The sequence below is a fragment of the Sinohyriopsis cumingii genome, chromosome 10 (assembly GCF_028554795.1).
Source record: "Sinohyriopsis cumingii isolate HCF-2022 chromosome 10, ASM2855479v2, whole genome shotgun sequence".
Lineage (NCBI taxonomy): Eukaryota > Metazoa > Mollusca > Bivalvia > Unionida > Unionidae > Sinohyriopsis > Sinohyriopsis cumingii.
Window position 1 is genome coordinate 14,914,281 of NC_142970.1, and position 21,681 is coordinate 14,935,961.

General features: G+C 32.9%; 1 protein-coding gene across 1 annotated transcript in view; it reads right to left on the bottom strand.

Annotated features, from left to right (window-relative positions):
- LOC149789638 (uncharacterized) overlaps positions 1-15,327 on the bottom strand; it is a 138,029-nt gene extending 122,702 nt beyond the window's left edge. Inside the window, exon 1 of the mRNA XM_089973077.1 lies at positions 15,297-15,327. The gene's annotated coding sequence lies outside the window, so the exon portion shown is untranslated. The remainder of the gene's footprint in view (positions 1-15,296) is intronic.
- Between the last annotated feature and the right edge of the window lie 6,354 nt (positions 15,328-21,681).

Below are 21,681 nucleotides of genomic sequence, written 5' to 3' on the forward strand. Positions count from 1 at the left end.
GTCAACAATAGACACAAGAGTCTGCTGTTCTATCAATTAAAAAAAGCAGACAAGGTCATTTTGTGTTGTCATATATTTCATCATATTTTATTGATAAAACATCTGACTTATGTGGCTTGCAATGGAAAAAACATAACTCCTGCATTCTTCTGACAAAGCAATATTTCATTTAACAGTAATTCCAATTGTTATGAATTGACATAATTTTCTTCGCTTTGATTGGATGCAACTGGTCACGTGATACTGATCTGGAATTTTTCACACATCGATACATTTTGCGAACTACTTTTGGTTCCTTTTTACCAGATCATTTGATGTGAATTTTTACCTATATCAACGCCTTATACCATAAAAATAATAACAACAAGCACCCACCCACCCACTCCTGTGATTTCCGATCAAAACAGTATATCACTGGCATGACCCGCTACGACATTCTACCCAGTATCACTGTATATAGAATCGAGGAATCTTGGCTAGCTAAGATAGGGATATGTATTCTATTCTATCGCAAATTTACACATCGATAAATACCCAACAATGAAACCGCTCCGGTGGCCTAGTGGTTAGAGTGTCCGCCTCGGATGCGGGTGGTCGTGGGTTCGATCCTGGGGCGAGTCATATCAAAGACTTACAAAAATGGTACTAACATCTGCCTCGCTTGGCGCTCAGCATTAAGAGGTTAGTGTTAGGACTGGTCGACCCGGTGTCAGGATAATGTGACTGGGTGGGACATCATGCTACATGTCTGCGGCATGACGCCCCAGTGCTAGACATCAACATAAATTGCCACATTGCAGACAACGTAGCGATATGACTGAACATTTTTTAAAAGCTACGTTAAAAATCAAAACCACATCACATCACACCCAACAATGATCATTTAATCCTATAATATTTTAAAATTAATATGATGAGTGTGATTAAAGGGATGATAATAAAAATTACAAAACACGTGTTATGGCTTTATTTTTATTTTTAAATGTACTGGAAAAGCATTATCCATATAGTCAGGCAAGAGTAAGATGTATTTTGGTGTAAAAAAAGTGGATAATTTCACCAAAAACATAATGGTTGGCATGTACAAGTCATGTCAAGACAAAGAAAACAGATGTTTAGACAGGTAATCATGATGCCCAAAAGGGACCTGCAGAAATCCCTCCGCCATAATAAATGATAATTCAAATAAAAATTCAAAAATCAAACTACAAATAAGGGCGGGATGCCATGTGAGAAATCATAACTGATACCCGAAAGGGACTCATAGCGGCTCACCCTCCATTTTAATCCTTTTTATAAAAATATGAACTAGTACAATTTAGACCATTATGAATAGACCTATATAAATAAAGACGGGGTGGAGAATGAAAATTCATTTGAGAAAATGATACATGAAAGGGACTCATCCGCAAACCTCTTATTTATAAGTAATCTAGTAAAATTGAACACAAATAAGAAACGATGAAGAAATAATTCAATTAAAATATAATTAAACTTAAAAATTATATTTTAATAAAGAAAAAATACAGTACTAACTGAACGTTAAAATTGGAAAGTAAACTAATAGATGAACGATGATGTGACAGAGACTCCATCTCAGACGGTTATTAAAGTTTCTAATGATGGAACCTATGCCCAGTCGTATAACCATCTTATTCAAAATTTAAATCAAAACTTAAGGAAATAATTATATATACATAAACATGCCTGATGGACTACCAGAAACCTTCAGACAGACTCAGAAGTTTCCACTACAGGCATCTCGCTGCTTGATGGCAGGAAAATGTTTCCCCAACACCAAAATTAAAATAGAGTGCCAGGAGGTAAATTTGCCCACGGATCATTTCATGAAGACTGACCCGGGGCAAATGCTTCAGCGAAATGTACTGAAACCAGCTTTGAACAAATGATATACAAACTCAAATAACACATTAAGATCTAGTACAGGTACATAAGACCTACATAATAAACTATCTGACTCAACCAAATAAGAAACTAATAGAAATATAATACTACCCAAAAGTATACAAAATGATTAGAAACATAAGAGTACTACGGAACATTAATTAAAACCTAATATAGCTCTCAACTCCCTGTTTGACAAACGGGGAAAAGAGAACTACACCGAATTAAGATATAAGCACTAAAAAGTGAAAAAAATTGAACTATAAAAAAGACCACCACACTTCTATAATCTAATATTAAAACAAACAACAAAAAAAAGTATGCGAAGACATACTACACAACCCCCCACCAAGATACACAAACATACAAACATATATACACACTTTATTATTCTTATATACTTACCTAAGAGAAAGACTGGAACCATTTGATATAGATAAGCCAATACAAAAAAAACATACGTGAAACAAAAAAAAAAAAAAAAAAAATGTGTATATATTTATGTATGCGCAAACTAATACACAAATAAAATGGGTTAAATGACTCTGGCAAAGTCAACTACATAAAAAACAATACAAAGAAATGCAAAGGGAAGGAAATTGGCCCACGACATTAACATGTCACTGGGGCAATAGTATGACCCTAAATTGGAAGTCCAAACTTATGGAACTCGGACCCCTAAAAAGTCCTATGGGGGTTGGAAAGTACATAAAATTTTGACTTCATGGGATTTAAAAAAACTTACAAATATGATGATACAAAAGAAATTAACCCTGCAAAATTCAAAATCAACATTATTGGTTTCATACAATGAACATACACAGATAATTTATGGGAGGACAGGGTCAACCCACAATAAGTACACTTTCAGATATAATCAGGGTGTCACTTCTAAGTTCTAACCAGCTATATATGCTGGGACGGAGCTAAGATGTGTCAACAATAGACAGTTTCAAAAAAGAAGTTGTGGTAAGTGCTACGATATATCTATATGAATGATTTGTGTCGAGACAAGCAGTTTGAAGGTAAACGGCTGATTAGCAATTGTTGTACTGAGTGTATTTTCATATGCACAACTTAAAACCAATTCGCCGTTGTTCTCAGGCATTACTGGTTTCCAAATATGCAAATTCATACAAATTATCACATGCACTGGCAACATCTCTTTGTTCCAACAACTATCCCCATATTGAGCCCCAGAATATAACAAATCATTCTAGTGACACTAAAGAGACATAACTCAAAAATGGACTTGAATTGTGTTCCTAGATGCATACTTTAAACCTTCATTTGGTCTTGTTTTACATCCATGATCCTTGTGAGCAACAATGATATATATATATTTGTTTCAAACATGGAGAATGATGCTCAACTTAAGGTAAAGAAAAAGAATCATCCAACCTTGGAAACCTTTATTTTATCATTGATATTTCAGCAAACAAATCAATTTATTGACTACTTCTAAATTTTGGGAAAAGGGCTTTTCATTTTTATCATACTAATCATTCTAAACATCAGGAAATATGCACTTTAACGATTCAGGCTACAATACGTAAAGAGTGGTTCCCCTTTATCAGAAATTTGTACAGCATGGAAAAAATGCATTTCCTTTTGCATTGGTTTTGAAATCATCGTAGGCAACTTTGAAGCCTATTTTTAAAAAATGTGATTGTAGTTTGCTGCTGTTTATTACTTTTTTTTAATTTATTTTTTTTTTTGTTCCGTTTTCTTTTTGTTTTTGGTATTGTACTTTTTTACCATGGGGAAAAACTGTTACGGTAGCACTGAGAAACAAGGATGGTCGGCCGACTGCAAATACATTTTCTTGCCTCAGAAATCACAGAAATAGTAGTGCCATGTACAAATGAGTTCAGAAACTAATGAAGCGGGTTGGGGTGTGGTGCATAGCAGCAAAGAAATTTTTAATATTTTATGAAATTTAAAAATTAAATATTTTCTTGCGGAAATGTTTCTCTTTAAAACGCATGTTATAATATGTAAATAGTAGGCTGTCGTCATTTTAATTATTGAAATAAATGTTCTCCAATTTACTCTTAATGTTATGCCTCAACCTTGCGTATTCTCCCGATCAGCTGATTTTAGTAGCACGCATTGCTATTGGAGTAATACGCAAACATTTTGAGATGGCCCCTGGTAAAACAACATCATCGTTAACTTTTGGCATATCTTGTACAACAATGCAAGAGTGTCAAATATAATTACCTCCTCAAGCAGTCAAAGGTTACACCCAAATATCCGGGTAAGGTTGTCATTACTGATGATATCTCCGATTAATGTAAGAATTTTGGTGATTTAAATCACGGTTTGCAATGTGTGATGAACATGCTAGATCCCGCTCCCACAGCATGGTCGTTTCGGATTGGTTGATTGATTGTCATGCCCACCAATCCATGATTTCTATACCACAATACGTACACGTGCTTACTGTATGTACATCATTGAATGTCTGCATAGTCAAGTCAATAAGTTCCAAATTTCGGACTTGAAAAGAATGGGTAGGTAGAGTACAGGTTTAGACCGAGATCCAAAATTTCAGAAAAATCAGAGAAATAGCATGTCTATATTACTAAATGTGGTAGCGACTCTAAGTCTTAGAACTTAGGAATTATGGAAAAATAAAGACACATTGTAAAGGCAATAAAGAAACTCAGTTTACAAATACATTTAAACCATTCCAAGACAGAAATATTATTAAAAGGAAAATAGGGAATCGTGTTGGACTCCCACGAGAACTCATAAAAACAATCCACAAAAGCATTAGGAATAACATGGTTAAAACCACAAACAAATGAATTTGTAATTTTCAAAATATACTTTCAAAAACTTCAAAAATATGTATTCACATGAAAACATGATATTTATAAACTTTGTGTTACACAAATTGCAAAATAATTTCATTATGGCTAATTATTATAATGAGTTGGAATAAACCTCAAAACTTCCATCAAATTTGCAAAATCAATCCCTCAAGATGTTAAAAAAAACTAAAAGACTAATAAAAGAGAATTTTGGATCCTAAAATATGGGAAATAGAAAAGATGAAAATATATGCAATTAGATACAGAAAACATGTTTTGGAGAAACTGAAGTGTAAGGTAGAATCTTAACATTTAAATATAAAATTTAAACTAGCATGGACAAAATATTCTTTGCTAAATAACAGCCACTAAAATTCAAGCAATATTACTAAGAGGCCTACATGATTCATAGTGGACAGGGGAAATAACTTTATAAGGCTTGAAAAATTAACCCCCATGATCACTGTGTAAGAACCAGCAGGATACTAAACTACATGTTATAATAAAAGCATGCATAAATAATTTCTAGAAAAACAAGTCCTCTTCTTGACCTCAGGTTACAATTAACATTTTCTAAATAAAACTATTACCTAATGGAAAAGTTGATTCTAGAAGGTTCTAAATGTTGACAAGATAAAATCCTAGTTATAATTAGCAGGTTTGTTTCTAAAATTATAATTAAAAATGTAGTAAACAACTTGTAGACCTAGTAATTCATGGGTTATTTCCAAAGTTCTCGACTTAGAATGAGATAAATATGTTTTTTACAAAACCAAATTCAATGATTCAGGTCAGGTAGAGGATGAACTTAATTTTGGACAAAGTCAACCCACAAATTTACACAATTATCCATAGCATATAATTAATAAAAGTAATCTAGCTAACAAAGCAAATCAAATATACATAACAATATATATGAAATCATGGGTACAAGAAGGGAAGATATAATGAGAAAAACAAAATGGAATTTAGTAAATCAGGAAATATATTTTTAACTCAGTTTAATCAAAATGAACAAATCTAATTCATGCGAGGAGAAAGGGACAGTTTAATCTTCCTAATTTCCCAACACCAAAACATTCTCAAAACTACCCAAATACATTTTTTAATCAAACATGAGATAAACTGGAAATGAATAGATCAGGAAAACATGTACTTCAGTTCAACAAATATTAAGAAAAGTAACTTGAGTCAGGAGAAGGACAGTTGTATTTACCTTTTTAATGAACCGCTCCGGTGCTGTAGTGGTTATAGCATCCGCCTTGGATGCGGGAGGTCATGGGTTCGATCCCCGGCCAAGTCATACCAAAGACCTACAAAAATGGTACTAACAGCTGCCTCGCTTGGTGCTCAGCATTAAGAGGTTAGTGTTAGGACTGGTCAGCCTGGTGTCAGGATAATGTGACTGGGTGGGACATCATGCTACATGTCCGTGGCATGATGCCCCAGTGCTAGACATCACTATAAACTGCCACACTGCAGACATCATAGCGATATGACTCAAAAACTGTTAAAGCTACGTTAAAAATCCAAATCATACACACCTTCTGAATGGGTGTGTGTGTTTAACGGGATGCTCCATTCTCATCCCTTTGGGGATGGAATTTAAGCCAATTACCCAACAAACACTTCTAGATTAAGTACTACAAATCAAATGCTCAAATGCTCAAAAAATATATCCTTCATTTTCAGATCAAACTGTTGTCCTGTTCATATTTCAGATTAGCCATTAAAATTACTTTAACAAGAATTGTTGAGGGAGGGACAATTATATATCTCCTCTTAAGATAGGTTTCCATAGTGCATGCTGCATCCTCCCTCCCACATAAAACAACTTAATGAGATATGCATAAAGGATAACTTTGAACCTTACTTAACTCCAAACCTTACAGAATTAACAGTGTTTTTCCATCATTTATGCACCACAAACCACTTCAATGTAGTGTACAACTCCAGGTCAATAATTATACTTTTTTGTTATCATGTTAGTCAGAATTGTCAGTAGAAATTTTTCGACGCATCAGGATATGGATGTCAGTTGTGGTTAGTTTTTTTTTTTAAATCTTTTGTTTTTAAGGTGTAAAGCATATATGATTTCAATCCAGTTGCTCCGTTTTCCCTCTACCCTCATATGTGCTTCAGAGATCCCAATTTTTTTTTATTTCACCAGTTTTGATACCAAAGTTTTTTTTTTTTTTTTTTTTTTTTTTTACTCAGGTTGACACCCAGTTTTGACACCAAGGTGATGGCACACCTAGGGTATACACTGACAGTTGTCAAAAATACTATTCAATCACATCTGTCTGTGTGGGTTTTAGTCATGGGTATTGACCAATGTGGATATGTCAGAAAGCTTGCCAGTAGCTTCTTGTGCTGGTGGTTCCTTAAGGGGTTTTACCGGGTTCTTCCGCCACCATTTATACTGGCCGCCATGTATAACCTATCCTGTGCTGAAAAATGGCAAAAATCCTACAACAACAACAACAACCACATCTGAGTCAAGAGTAATTTGAACCCATTTTTGAAATACCAAAGTTTCACTATGACCATAAATTTCAATAATGTCCATGCCAAATACATTTTCCGTCCCTTTAACACATTAAAGGTCCAAAATTCTCATGTTGCTATCTTACAATCCAACTCATGAATTCAGCAATCTTAATTTGCTCTTAATCACCAAGTATAGATATTTCCTTGCACTATATGTTTTCAGGTCTGTATAAGAAACCATTTCAATCTGTAAAACAATGATGGACACATGAGCATCAATACATTACAAAACAGATACAGGTTCAATATCATATTATTACACAACTTTTGGCCAGTTAATCTAAAACATATGAAAGGTTAACTTTCTTTAGTTGCAATTGCACATATTCTCCTTGTCATGTCTTGCACTCCTTCCATACAACATTTCTATCATGGTCCAGTTAGGAACCCTTTGTATCAAGGCCACCTGGCTAAAGGGGAAATTTTACAAGCTCATTGATGGCTACTATTCTATGTCTATACCATACAAGAATATTACTAAATGAAGCAGACATGCCTCTTCCAGCTTGTAACCTATGTTCTGTCTTTTTACATTGATTTCTCAAAATTACTAAATAAAGTAAACTTGTTCTGCTATCTTTCTTGTAACCTACTATTATACCTTTTCTATATTTATTTCTCATCATCTGAAACGAAACAGATATTGCTAATGAATGTTGGAAGCTAATCAAGTTTTTCGATAAGATAACCATCTCAAGACTTTTGTAATTTAGTGTAAAGAAAGTGCGAATTGTCTATATTTATATGTGGGGATGAATTCAACTCTGTGTGTGTGTGTGTTGTCACTTCATACTAACATATGAACTGTTTGTATGCATGCGAGTTTGTATATTACCTATTCATACTCTTAAATATTAGAACTGTTTGGACATGTGTTTGTATCCTGTCACTTCATACTGACTGCTCTGGTAGCCTAAGTGCTTAGACCATCTGCCACAGATGTGGGAGGTCATGGGTTCGAACCCCAGCAAAGTCATTCCCAAGATTTATAAAAATGGTACTCACAGCTGCCTCGCTTGGCGATCAGCATTAAGAGGTTAGTGTTAGGACTGGTTGGCCTATTGGTGTCGAAATAATGTGAATGGGTGGGACATGATCCTACATGTTTGCAGCATGATTCCCCAGTGCTAGTCATCACTAAAAACGGTCACACTGCAGACATCGTAGTGATATGACCGAAAAAAATTAAAGCTACGTTACAAATCCAAACCACACACAGACACTTCCTTCAAACTTTTAAACATCTGAACTATTTTATAAATGTGTTTGTATATTAATATTGTCACTTCATACTCTTAAACATCTGAACTGTTTGCATACATGTGTGTTTGTATATTGTCACTTCATACCCTTAAACATCTGAACTGTTTGCATGCATGTGTGTTTGTATATTGTCACTTCATACCCTTAAACATCTGAATTTTTGCATGCATGTGTGTGTGTATATTGTCACTTCATACCCATAAACATCTGAACTGTTTGCATGCATGTGTTTGTATATTGTCACTTCATACCCTTAAACATCTGAAATGTTTGCATGTATGTGTGTTTGTATATTGTCACTTCATACCCTTAAACATCTGAACTGTTTGCATGCATGTGTGTTTGTATATTGTCACTTCATACCCTTAAACATCTGAATTGTTTGCATGCATGTGTGTTTGTATATTGTCACTTCATACCCTTAAACATCTGAACTGTTTGCATGCATATGTGTTTGTATATTGTCACTTCATACCCTTAAATATCTGAAATGTTTGCATGTATGTGTGTTTGTATATTGTCACTTCATACCCTTAAACATCTGAACTGTTTGCATGCATGTGTGTTTGTATATTGTCACTTCATACCCTTAAACATCTGAATTGTTTGCATGCATGTGTGTTTGTATATTGTCACTTCATACCCTTAAACATCTGAATTGTTTGCATGCATGTGTGTTTGTATATTGTCACCTCATACCCTTAAACACCTGAACTGTTTGCATGCATGTGTGTTTGTATATTGCCACTTTATCCTCTTAAACATCTGTTGTCTAATGTTGTAAAGCGCTTAGAGCTTCTCAAGATTAGGTGCTATACAAAGTCTTCATTATTATTATTATTAAATAAAGTTTGCATTATTATTATAATTATTATTCTATTTCTGTGTCTCTGACTCATTAACAGGATCTAAAATATTATTATTATTATTATTATTATTATTATTATTATTATTATTATTATTATTATATGTGTGGAATTAAATTGTTGTGTTTATGACTCAGCTTATAAATTCCAAAGAGATTACTTCTTTTCATATCATCATGAGAAAATAAATATGATAAGATGCCAATCTGACGTCAGTCAAATCCTTTTCCTAGTTTTAAGTTCTGGAAAGTCTAAAAATCCTGACTATTTTCCAGATCAAAGAGGTTCTAATAAAAAAGACCTCCCAAAACGAATTATACTTGAAATCACACTATATTTTGTTTTCTTCAGAAGCAACTACATATTATAAGAAATCTTTTGATGCAAACCCATGTCAATGTTACTTTCAAATACGGAGCAGCAAGATATTTAATATGGCTGTCAAGGCAACCATATGTGAGGTCTCATCTACATTTCATTTAGAGATAAACAGATGTCATAAGATGTCATCAAGTGAAAATTCAATCAGTATTTTCCGCATGACGTACATTTATCCCATCAATTCAACCTAGTCATTCAATTGTTTGATTTCCCCACATAAATGTCCATGTGATATATCTTATGATCGGGATTTTGTACAGCAACTATGGTGCACTGTGTTGCATATCGGGATTTTGTACAGTAACTATGGTGCACTGTGTTGCATATGGATGTTACCAAAAGAGTGACGATGGGACAAAAGGGTTATATGGGGGTGGGGTGTCATCAAGATGTGATGAGCATGGTTTTAAGAACAATTAGCAATGAAATTCATTGACAGTGAATCCAACCCACTCTGATGTTAAAATATGTTATTTAATTTTCTTACCGTTAATTGTTTTGAGCCTGCAATTGGCAATTGCTTTCCTGACTCTTACTTCTTAGTCTAATGTAGTGTTAGACCTCATGTGGTGACCTCGCTAGAGTTCACTTCCAGGTCATTGCTAGTTTTTCATTGAAGTTTTGTAGAAGACTGCTTTTATCATTCTCCACAAAGAAACTGTTCCTTGTGAAGTAATTATTGTTTAATAAATATTTATTAGGTTACTGTAAAAAAAATATAGTCTTTCATTGAATATTCTTATTTTCCTGAACATACTCCTTAGAAGGGGGAGATTTTCTGCTGAATTCTGTATGCCTTACAGGATTTAGAAGTTTGTCGGAACAGGGAAGATGGTCAAACATTTATCTTAAGGATTTATCCCAGTTTTAGGTCAGAAATCAAAATTATAGGTACATATGCCTAATCTACTAGTGTGTCAACTTGTACTAAATAAAAATTGTTTGACTATAGTCTATTTCATATAAGGGGTAAGTAATAGGTAAAATCATCACATGTAAATGATTTCTCTAAAATTATAAGCATACAGATTTAATTTTCATATAGCAAAGATTATCTGCCCATTCAAGAGGTTTACTGATCTGAAATTTTCATTTTAAATCCATAGTATTTTTTTTAAACTGGTGTAATTGAGTTTTTTGTTATTAACCAAAGTTATTTTCTGTTTTACTGTGATATTCACCACTGTGGCAGTATAATCAAATAGGTAGGATGATAGTTTAAATTATTTTTAATTCTTAATCATATCGTTTAATTACATATTTACATGTGTTATTGTTGAATTTGAATTTTATTTTTGCAATAAAACTGAGGAACCTAATATCAGGGTTTTGTTGTTCAATTAATTTTAAGATACCTATGCAAACATGCATTCACTTTATTGCACTTTAATTGCATATTACTACATACATCCACAATGATGACAGTCATTTAAACACACGCTACCAAAGGACATCACAATATTGGTGATTTGCAATTACAGTTGCAAATACAGTGTAATTGTAAATAATTACTCAGTTACACCAATTACGTTGTATTTGAACCTAAGTCTGTTACATGTATGTAGGACTCTGCTTCATCTATTCTTGGGAATATGTGTCAACTGCATGTATACGTGGGGTAAACATGCAACACAGAGACTGAACTAATGGATAGTTATTGGATATCGGTATGTGCATTTTACTGTGCAGGAACATGTGAAACAAAAGCTGCACAGTGACTGGGAAAAAAAGATAACTGGTTTTCACATTCTAGATTGTATTCACTATATAAACCATGTAAAATGTTCCACACTTTATCCCTCTTCTGGAGCCATGGGTGGCCAAGTGGTCTAATAATCTCACCTTTACAGATTACTTGCACATCTCATATCTGCCTGATTTGGGAGGCTCATCCAAGTGGGTATGTGAAAAATCTTGCTGGTAGCTTCCCAGGTTATCCCTCCACCAAATATACTGGCCAGCATATATATGCTATCATTACTGAAAAATAGTGTTAAAACCCACAAACCAAATCAATCATGTCTTCCTCTAACCCGAACCCCCAGGTCCTGTACTAGGTTTCCTGGTTAATGGCTTATATGGAACATGGAACAGATACCATTCACCATGCAGCTATGTTACAAAGCAGGTTAGCATGAAACAGAGGGTGATTAAAAGCCAAAGGGTGCATAAGAAAGCAAAAAGCAAGCATGCTGTAAATTGTATATAATTAGTATGGATTTTCTTTTTTGGTGCAGAAATGGTTCAAGACTAAATCTGATGCAAACAAAACCCAATTTACGGTCTGCATTGTGTGAGTCACTAAATAAAAACCATATGCACTGTATCCAACAAAAAAAAGAAAACACTTATTTGTTTTTAAAAAGCAAAATGAATACATTTTGTACATATCAACACGTGAATCATATCGACAGGCAAAAATAAAGTCACACTCTTTAGAAAAGGATATACATAAATATTTTGCAGTATTTCTCTCCAAACTATTTGTCCCATCCATGCCACATCTGTCTTCAGTTTTGCTGAACACTTTTTATGAAGTTTATCTTTCTATAGCAGTTAAGTTGAGTAAATATTACAATATCTTCTGACAGTTAAGTTCATCACAGCATTTAAACAGCATGAAGAAACAACAAATAATGAGTTATGAATTTCAAGTCAAACGAAATTTATCTGCAAATGGCTATGCAATATAAAATCCTTGTGATAATGGTCAAATTCATGGACAAATGCTTTCAAATCTGATTATTCAAAGTATTTTTGTAAGTAATTTCCAAATTAGTGATGATCTAAACTCGCGTGGAATACATACTCATGGTTGAGAGTTTTTTCTGAAACCTAGAGTTGTGTGAAAACATTTTCATGCCTGCACTGCTCTTGAAATTCAAAAGGCATATGTTACCATTATATTCTTCATGTTTGAGATCTGGTAATAATCCTGTTGTAATTTAAAATATATATATTGTGAGAGAGAGAGAGAGAGTTTTAAAAAACTACAGTATTATTAGTAATTTTAACAAATATTAGCACCTCAGCAGCACACTTCAGGAAGTCTCAGCATGAATATACTTATTTACTTCTCAAACTCGAGTAAAAAAGCACTAAAATGTATATGACAAATACAGAAATGTTATATAAATGAAATAAAACTATAACAGTACATTCTTTGTTAACTGATGTTACTCAACAGTTTTAACCTTTATTTTAACCTTCAAATGATTCAAACAAATTTTACCAAATTATTATCATGCTTATATTGAATGTCCATTCATATGGGACATACCAGACAAAACAAAATCTTCTACTAAAACACCCAAGTCAAGATATCTCACAATGGCAACATGTTTAAAATGTCAGCCAGGGTGACCATACTGGATGTTATATTGACATAGTTTTCATTGCTGATTAACAACGGAAGATGAAATATTCTCAAGAAAGTTGTCTATCGATACAATTTTCTGTTTAGGATGAGTAGCAAGAACAAGTGTGTGTGTGATTTTGGTTTTTAACATAGCTTTAGCAATTTTTCAGTCATATCACTACAATGTCTGCAGTGTCACAGTTTATAGTGATGTCTATCACTGGGGCATCATGTCCCACCCAGTCACAACCCTACGAAAACAAATTCATGACTTCATGAACAACCATGAACTGTTCATGAATGTTCATGAACGTTCTTCAAATGTTCATGATCAGTTCATCATTTGAGTTCATGAACAAATGTTAATGAAAGTTCCACAACTAAGTTCACGAACACTTCAAGAATTTTGATGAATCATGTACTCGAAGTTCATGAACACACTGATGAACTTTTATGAATTATTATAATATCTTTGAAGTTCCTGAAATGTCATGTCATGATTATCCCCGACTCCAGACTGACCATTCCTAACACTAACCTCTTAACCCTAAGCTGCAATGGGGCCATACTGGATGACAGATGCAATGAGGCCATACTGGATGACAAGTGTAATGGGGCCATACTGGATGAAAGATGCAATTTGCCATACTGGATGATAGATGCAATGGGGCCATACTGGATGACAGATGAGCAAAACTTTCATTCAACTAAAAATACATCAAAAGAAGTATTTTGTTGGAAATCTCCTCATGTTGATATAGCTTTTATTAGAGATAGTGATGAAATGAGTTTCTAGAGGGCCAACATATTCAAGATCAGATCAGCACCATTTATTTAGGACCAACTTGAGATCAAATTAAGTCTGCTAGAATTAAACTCCACGCAGATATGGCTTTTAATTTAGAAGAAGTAACTAGAAGACTGTCAAAATTATACAAAAATGGCCATGCTGGATATCTTTGTAGTATTATGTGACTAAATGTTGAAATGTTCTCTCTGTATGATGAATCTGACTTGTTTAGCTTGCTGAAACAGCAGCAGATTTGTCATTGTTCTTGGAATAATACTGAAAATTATGTATCAACTTATCGTTTTTTCACAAACTACTTTCATTAATTAATTTTGATTTTTGTACAACACCGTTGGGAAGGGGACTTACATTGGTATCACATGAAAATTGAAACTCTGATGTCATGGATATATAGGCTGCTAGGCTTTTTGTACCAGCCATGAAAAATGGAGTACTGGGTCAACTTTTATCAACACTAGATGCATATCGTGCATCAAAAAATAAAAATGTAATAAACGTTCTATTCACAATTTTTGAGGAGATGAAATATCTTCCAGTTCATTCTTGTAAGTACAGGTAAATGTAATGCCATTTAATTTTGTCAGGCTTATTAGTAAGCAGCAAACCCAATGTGGTTTATGTGAATTCCAACTTTATGATGGGCAATGCAATCTGACCCCATACCCCAACCTAAATTTCAGAATATCTAAGATGTAGTGGGTAAGATCAGAGGAAACTGACTAGCTGGTATGACTTTCTGTTTAGGAGTTCTAAAAATAGTTATAGGGTGGTTGCCAAGATGGCTACATCTATTTTGGATGTCATATTGATTTCAGACCAAACTGACAGCACGTGTTTTAGTGAAAATCCCATGCTGATATGATCATTCATTCTGAATTTTAGTGAAAATCCCATGCTGATATGATCATTCATTCTGAATTTCAAGATTGCCAATGTGGTGGAAATGTTGGATATGCATGTGGGAACATTTTCATTTAAGATCAACTATATCTTGGCATAAATGTGTCAGGAAATGTATTCTCTATGATGTTTAGGAGTAACATCAGATAATGTAAAATGGCCATCCCACACAATCTCCTGGTCTATAAATACACCTGTGATGATTTATAAAATAAAATCCATCACTTTCAAACAGTGAGGGGAATTACCCCTGCCCCTAACTTTTTGTTTCTACTGTTGAATAGACCCTGACTTAAAAATATGATTGTGTAAATAATATTAAAGGTGTATCATCTATCCATATCACACATCAGAGGTTGTGTAATGTGATACTGTTATATTCAAAGTGAGCTATCAATACACAATATGATAAACAATAATTGATGCATTAATGCACTACTTACATTTCCTTGTTCTTCTGAATCTTTATGACTTCCTACTGGAAAAGAAAAATTGTCCCAGCTAATTGGCAATGCCACCAAGACATTGAATTTGATTGAGATATTTATTAAAATCTGTACAAACTAAAGATTACAGTAAAATATGCCTGGGAACAATTCAATTTTCATAAGACATCAGGGGCTCTACTAGCCAAAAGTATTTACAGGAAGGCCAGACAAGATTGTTCCTTCTCGTTCAACCTGCTGAGCACTGAAAGCAATGAAAGCATCTCAGAATGACCATGTGTGACAGGGGATGTCTTGAAATAACTTGACTGCCTTGCTCAGCAAGATTTCCGGCTAATGGGCTCAAACCCAACTGCATGTAATACAAAAATCAACAAAAGTCAGGCTTAATTTTACAATATTTCATTTAATTATGTCTGTTTTATATTCTCCACATTTTGAAAAAAATTTAAATAAATTTAAATTTAATAGATCGGCAAATAAAATATATAAAAGTGGGTGGGATGGATATTCTTTTCTTTCTTCCTTTTCCTTCACAATTATTTTTACTTCAAAATTATATGAGAGTTCGCTGGGTTTGGGGGAGGGGATTAAACTATCACACTTGCATCTAGGTTGATAAATAAAGTTCAAAATTATGACTGACTTTCCTATATACCCCGCAAAAGACTTAATTAAATAAAATAAAAAATAAAAAAGCCATAGCAACGTTGCATAAAAATAATTTCATACATCAATTATTTATAACTTCTAACCTGACTGACATCAGTGGGTTATAGCCCTGTTATCCTGTGTGTATTTCAAATGCATTGGATGTTCCTTAATAGCATGGCGTAATATTTGATCTAATGAAATGTGTGTGTGTGTGTGTTTCTTGAAATAGATTGAGTGTCTTACTCAAAATGATTTTTGACCACTGGGCTCAATCCAATTAATTCACAAAAATCAGCTTAATAAAATAACAATCAGACTTAACTTAATTCATTTAACTAGGTTTGTTTTATTTTCATAAATTTATTCACCACCTTTTCAAACTTAGGCAGTAAATAAAATCGTTAAAAAGTAGATGGGGTGGATATACAATTCTTTCTTCCTTTTCCTTCATAACTTTTTTCTTTTTTTTACCACCCGAGTGCAAAAAAAAAAAATGATAATGGGGGGGGGGGGGTGCTCATATCTAGCTTGATAAAATGTATTCTTGTTCTTTTTGAAAATTAAACAATAATGGTTTGTATCTTTAAGTTAAGTTACCTGAGAAACAAATATTGCATTTTTTTAAAAATTAGAAACTTAAAATTTCCTTAAAATGTAACAAGATGAAAATCTTAAAAATTATAGATGATTTCACTATACACCCAACCACATATTAAAATAATTAAAAAAGAAAAAAATGTCCTATTCTTGGAAAAAAATGCACAGAACTTCCTCATTTCATTCATCAATTTCAAATTTATAACCTGTCTGTCTTCTAGCACTGTTACCTTTTGTGTATTCCAAATACACGTGATTTTCCTTAATAACACAGCCTAATATTTACGTGGGCGAGTCCATGTTTTGCCAGACAAGTGAGATATTGTTCGTCGTCTTAGATAAGTAATTCCTTTTATTTTCGTAATATTAGGAATTCTGTACCTTTAGTGAACTTGTATTTTTTTCTAACAAATGGTGTTAGAAATATTAAAACTATGTGTTGCTGGGAAAGGACATTGACCTCTGACTGGTTCATGACAACATCTTCCGTATGGTTTAAAAATCATTTTTTTTTTTACTGACGGTTATCTTTTGACATAAATTTCTAATTACAAAAAATATAAATAGAAATTCATTGTTAAAGCAAGGGAACATTAAGACCTGGGTAAAAAATAAATATGTGTCAAGAAATACGGTGTATAGAACAAGTGAATACATCCAACGGCCATCTTTGTAATTTATATTTAACCAGAATGAATGGCACGCGCTTGGAATGAACGCGACACCTGGTGGATAAACTCAGTATAAAATGTCGTCGTCCTTTTCAATCGTGATAAATTATGTCTATAAAATCTATGTTATTTTTATTTACATATAAATAAATATATTATAAATAAATATTATAAATAAATGTAAATCACTTAACAATATTAAAGTGAACTTAATATAAATTTTATAACATCAAATTACTGCTTTATTTATATGTAACTTCATATCAACATGACTAAGCTGTCATGTTGACATTTTGTTTTCTAAATTTAAAATGAAATCTTTGAGAATTTTCAATAAATGAAGTTTGTAATTTTATTTATTATGTCATTAAAAGTTTTTAATGTCAATACAATATAAGAAATACGAATTACCTTGATACACGGGACGGAATACAGTAATGTCACTACTCCCATAGCTTGTGGCATACAGACGTCCATTGTCCCAGAATATGGCTTGGAGAAGTGATGGAATTCCCTGTGTGAAAATGGCGACAAGTTGACATGAAGCTGTAAGTTGATGAATACAGGAATCACGGAGTCCATTACATACGAAAATATCCCCGTCTTCATTTATAACGATTGATGTCGGCCATTGTAGACGTTGATGTTTGTATGTATATTTACATTGACTGGGATTCAAAATGTCGAATCCATATACACCAGTATTATCAGGGAATTTATAACCAGCATGACACGAGACATAAATCATGTTGTCTTTTGTTGTCACTCTACTCAATCCGACCCCTTCACAAATCCGGTTAATTGTGCCAACATGTCCGTCATCAAGTGACACAACACACCAGTACATCGTGCCCTGTCTAAAACCACTGACAACAAGACTGTCATTCAATCTGACAACACCAAGATATTCATCCATTACTCCCTCTAGAAGTAAAGTCCTGGTCGTTTTAATATCACGTGACATGTCTGTAGTATTAATGGCCATCATTTTAATCAGGCCGTCTTCATGAAGGACACAAATGGTCATGGCGTCTATCAGACACATGTCATGTGGTACTGGCTTCAGTCTGTCTGACGATGCCAGGAATTTTCCATCATGGAGTCGATGTATCTTGACTTTATCCGTATAGAAGTCTAGGACGACTATCTTGTCTTGGCAGACGACAATATAGGTGTAGATGGGGGACTCGTCTGTGGAAATAAAGTGATATAAACATTAATACACATCTACACACAAATATTAAACATGTATAATTATATTAAAATATGAAATAACTTGTATATTTGCAGTGTGTAGGTACTAATACATTAATAATAATTTAATTAATTATATTTATGACTTTAAAAATTAATTCCTGTTAAATTTATTATACTTATTCTATTGTTCTAAATTTAGCTCTCACAAAAATGCAATGGTCATGGTGGTTGTCGTCGTATATATTACTAAATTTGCATATGTATATTTATATTAAAATACTAAAATAACTTGTATATTTACGTGATATAAACATTAGAATAACTTGTATATTTGCAGTGTGTAGGTACTAATACATTAATAATAATTTAATTAATTATATTTATGACTTTAAAATTTAAGTCCTGTTAAATTTATTATACTTATTCTATTCTTCTAAATTTAGCTCTCACAAAAATGCGATGGTCATGGTGGTTGTCGTCGTATATATTACTAAATTTGCATATGTATATTTATATTAAAATGCTAAAATAACTTGTATATTTACGTGATATAAACATTAAAATAATGCATAATATAAACGTTGATACACATCTACACAAAAATACTATACATGTATAATTTAAATACTAAATAACTGACCATTACAATCGTCGTAATGGCGTCATCATTTTATTATTATTACAAGAGAGATTTACAGCAGACATCACACAAACCCAGTAATCACACTATTATAGTTCTGTACAGTATTTTAGTAAACTGAAGATACCAATAATAGTGTGTTAACAGGTTCTGTGTGGAAACTGCTATCGTCTCTCACTTTTAATCATGTTACGTACGTGCATTCGTACGTGTGTATTAATCTTATACTCCTCCAAAAATGGACAAGACAAATTCAGACACGGAGTCCATCCTTACATTAAATAACTCTGTGTCATTCCTTGAAAGCTATAGAGTGAAGATCATCATCACAATACCACGTAATAACTGATCACAAAACAGGGACATACACCAAAATGAGGGGGGGGTACATTTTTAAAATAAAAAAAAGGGATTTTAGTCAAAACTAGGAATAAAACGGATATAACAGTTTTGCAAACAGAATAACGGCTGTCGATTTTAACGAGTACAACAATAAGAAAGCATGATAGCACACTATATTAAACACAGCCAACTAAACTTACATTTGTTAATAAAACCACAACAAAATTAGAAACACTTCGTTAGTTTACAACTATAATAGTAACACTTAAAAATTTCAATTCTGTTTCAAATTCCATTAAAAGCCGAAAAAATAGAGAAAATATAAAGAATTTAACCTCATGAATGCCAATTTTTTCATTCTTTGATAAGTTGTTTAACCATATTATTGGAGTTGGCCATGCAAACGGGGAATCGCGGAGAAGGGCAGGTGAACGAAACTCACTAGATAATAATAATAATAACATAATAATAACATAATAATAATAATAATAATAATAAGTCATTCATCTAACATTTCCCTGTCATACTCAACATTTAGTCGTTACCCTATATGTATGTACTACCCTGAGTATTTCAATGAAAGTCCGTGTTAATAAACGTCTTCATTCATTTACTTGTCTGCTGCATTTTCTTACATTGGTATGCCTGCCTTGAATTATGACGTCTGCACTGAAAAGAACGCTGACGGAAACATGCAACATGGAGAAACGTACTTATTTACAAATCCGCGAAGCCAGATGTACTAAAGTTTACATGACACAGGGGTCAAAACAGCGGTAGAGTTTTAGTATCGATGTTTGACAGAGCGCGTGTCTTCAACTGTCACACAAACTCCGATTGCAAAATAACTCTCTGGGAAAATAAAAAAAGTCAGACAAACATAACGGAAAAAATATTATACACAAGTTTATGTTTTGAAGATTGCATTTATTGGTAAATTAGGCTACTTTTAATATAAAACAAAATATACATCGTCAGCTTTTAACCAAGTGGTTATCATGGTTGTTGATGGTGTTAAGTGCAAACTCCTGGCAAACATTTGCAGCTATCGAAGTAATAATTTTGTAAGATGTTTAAACATGGGCAGTGTAAATGTGTCTGGGGTTATCACTTTTTTGTATAGTAGTTCTGATGTTAATTTATCATCTTTTTCAAGAGAAATATTTACCAGGCCTGAAGTTCCGAACTCAATATATATAATTATCGATGTGTCGAGTTTTATTTCCCTAAAGGGTCTTGCACCATTTCATCATGTTCAAGAATAGTAAAGAATTAATCATGTCAAATGTCGTGCATGTAATTTCCGTTATGATTTTTCACGAAGACAACTGTTTGCGAAGAAAGTGGCTATTTTCAGGAGGAAAGTAAAGGCATTTTTAATTTTAAACGCGTGTATCATGGCCGTATATATATATATATATATATATATATATATATATATATATATATATATATATATATATATTCTCATGGATACATTATTATGACGAGTTCCGTATATTCACGAAAATAAATCACTGGTCTTCCATGAGAAATACACTTTCATATCTGATGACGTGTGTTTTACTAACACAATTTATATACTTTTTCTTCGAGTTTCCCTTATCTCTTTACGTAACTTCACAGCAAATTTCTGACAAGCTAAAAGCAGTGTCGGTAATTTTTTTTTTGGGGGGGGGCATTTTTTAGATGCCCCCTGACATTACAAAATACCGTTTCCCAGTGGAATGTTCTGCAGCAATGTTACATTGTATATATTTTTACATATAGTTTTCCACAACCTCTTTTAGAAAAACCGTAAACATTCATATATGTAATTAACACACACACACACACACACACACACACACACACACATATATATATATATATATATATATATATATATATATATATATATATATATATATATATATATATATATATATATATACATGTATATGCCATTTATAAATTCCACTTGGATATTACACAATATTTTATTTGAACATAATTATCCAATTGAGAAGATAGCATTCTCACTTCGATAAAGTCCAAATCTTTACAATAATTCAAAAAAAATTACAAACATTGTGATTAACAAACTTTATACTAGCATTGTTCATTCTAAATTAAACTTTATAACTGAGCAAACTATTGTTACAGCAAATCATAATTTATTTTGTTATACATGCATAGTTTGGCAATATATTGCATAATACATATTACAAAACTTAGACTTAAACAAATTAAATTGCAAATTAAAATAAAAATGTCCAAATTTAGGCAAAAGCTCTCCCAG